Source organism: Pteropus vampyrus, unplaced genomic scaffold, assembly GCF_000151845.1.
Source record: "Pteropus vampyrus isolate Shadow unplaced genomic scaffold, Pvam_2.0 Scaffold142, whole genome shotgun sequence".
NCBI classification, from domain to species: domain Eukaryota; kingdom Metazoa; phylum Chordata; class Mammalia; order Chiroptera; family Pteropodidae; genus Pteropus; species Pteropus vampyrus.
The window spans coordinates 1,891,539-1,893,956 of NW_011888923.1; the positions used below are offsets into that span (position 1 = coordinate 1,891,539).

A 2,418-nucleotide genomic window follows, 5' to 3' on the forward strand; every position below is an offset into this window, starting at 1 on the left:
TCAGGGTCCTCTTCTCCGTGACACGGCACGGGGATCACACCTGTCTCACCGTCGTCTGTAATGGTGCTGTCCCATAGATGCCTTCGCCTAGTCATCAAAATAGATTGTGTCATTTAAAATTGTCTAGTAGTTACATTAAAAAAAAGACTAAAAGCAAGCACGTGAAATTAATGATTTTTTTTTTTTTTTTAGGTGAGGCAACCCTTGGTTGACCTCACAGATTGCAAGCACCTTGTCAGCTCACAATCCCTTATTTTTTATGTTTTACACCTACAGCACCTGGTCTTCTTAGGTGGTCTCCCATCCAAGTACTAACCAGACCCGACCCTGCTTAGCTTCCAAGATCAGACGGGATCGGGCGCAAAATTAATTTTAATGATGTATTTTATTTAACTCAATATAGTCCAAACATTACCATTTTAACGTGTCATCAATGTAAAATGTCATCGATGAGATTTTACGTATTTTCTTTCTTTTTTTTTTTTGCATTGAGTCTTGAAAGTTCGTGAGTATGAGGCCCCATCAGTTTGGACTAACTAGCCTCGCTGCACGTGCTGCAGTGGCCGTAGTGGCCAGTGGCTGCCATTGGGGTCAGAGGACGCTGCAGAGGGTCAGGCTGTGAAATGGGACCACGTGCAGGAAGCAGAGGGCCCAGCAGGGGTGAGTAAGGCAGAGCTCCAGCACCGGCAGTGTCCCTGGAGTGAGCTGGGGGTGGGGAAGATGAGTCAGTAGTGACAGGTCAATTCAAAGGTCCATCCCAGGATAGTGGGTTGAGGATGGAGAGACTCGTCTGGAATTTGGATATGTTGAGACAGACAGGCCTTCCAGATGTTTGCTGCGTTTGACTTGGGCCTTGGAGAGTGGGCAGGATGTCGGTGTACGGCGATACGGAGGACACGGCAGGGGGCAGGGGGACGGAACCAGGAAAGCAGGCGCTGTCGGAAGCTGAGTTCCCTTCTGGGGTGGCGGCGGCGGTGAGTAATGCGTGAGGGGGCTGGTGGGAGGCAATAGGGAGTGGTGGGGATTGTGGAGGGTGGAAGGGTGTGTGCTCGTCTAAGGCAGACACAACTCGGATACTGGAGCCACTGGGAATATGGGTCCGGAGCTGCCAGGCTCTCCTGGTTTGTCCAGAGAAGCTAGAAATCTGGATTTTTATGTGAAATCTGACTTTTCAAAGTTGGCAACCAATTCAAATTCTTTTGAAGCACTGTGCTCAGCCAAACAAAACATGTCTGCAGGTCGGCTTCTGCCCAGGCGCCCTGTCGGCCAGTTGTGGTAGAGATCTCGCTGGAGGAGACACAGAAGTGGCATCCTGTGACTAAGACAGGCAGGGAGGGGAGAGCTGGGGTGGAGCTTGTCTGCCCAGCTCGGGGGCCCTGGCTTTTCCCAGGACAGTGGGAGCTGGAGGAGCTGGGAGGGCAGCTGGGCTGTTTCAAACCCAGGGAGACAGCCTCTGGCACCTGGGGGGTGGTGGCAAGTTCAGGGTTGCAGGTCTGCCTGGCAACCAGCCAGGGGCAAGCAGCCAGACACCCGCTCAGGTTGACTCAAATCGGAGAGGGGTGCTACAGGAGGCGGGGAGCCGGGAGAGAGCAAGGGCAGGCACAGGGCCACCTTCTCCCTTCCCTCTTCACCCTAGGGCCCTCCCCAGGGACCAGCGGCCCTGTGAGTCCCCTTGTTCTTGCCCCCACCACCATTGCGGGGCTCTGTACCCACTCGGACTGACTTCCCATGACCTCAGGGTTCCAAGGTCCAGTAGGAGTTGCCCGGCTCCATTCAAGTTCTTAAAAGAGCAAATCTGATTGGCTGGGCTGGACCAGGTGGCCACCTCTGACCCAGTCAACTATGTCTAGAATATGCCATCACGTGGTACAACATGTCCCCCTAACCACCCTTTCTGCAGGGCTGTAAATGAACCACTTGCCTGGAGGGGAGCTCATGGCAGGGCTGGGGTGGGTAAGACTTGTCCCCATGCCTGAGCCCTCTGCAGTCCCCAGAGGCCCCCTCCGGGCCCTGACAGCTGCCAGGGTCCTCACCGGTTTTCCTGTGTTTGGAGTTTCCAAGGTGCACACCTACGGGCCCCAAAAGGTTGCTGCTTCAGCGCAGAGTGCACGGAAAGCTGGATCTCAGGGGAGTGGGGGCCAAGCAGTCTGGAGCCAGGGAGTGGGGTGCTCTAGAAAGCAGATGGAGCACCATGGGGGAGCCGAAACTGGGGTTAGGGGCCAGAGAGGTCAGCCAGGTAGGACGCCAGTGCTGGAAGAGCTTCGGAAGCCACACAGGCCCCAGGCCATAGCCACTGTAGGGCAACCCTGCCGTTTGGCCCTACAGTGGCTATGGCCTGGGGCAGTCACAGCAGGACCCAGAGCTGGGAAGGCACAGAACCTTGTGGTGGACGCAGCAGCCTTGAGCCGGCAGAGTTTG

At 55.3% G+C, this 2,418-nt stretch overlaps 1 long non-coding RNA gene across 1 annotated transcript; it reads right to left on the reverse strand.

Annotated features, from left to right (window-relative positions):
* Nucleotides 1-473: 473 nt before the first annotated feature.
* Nucleotides 474-2,128, reverse strand: LOC111744845. The gene is made up of 2 exons (XR_002782355.1): nucleotides 2,034-2,128; nucleotides 474-1,287 (listed from the first exon to the last, which is right to left on the reverse strand). It is a non-coding gene; the product is annotated as an uncharacterized LOC111744845 (long non-coding RNA).
* Nucleotides 2,129-2,418: the final 290 nt, after the last annotated feature.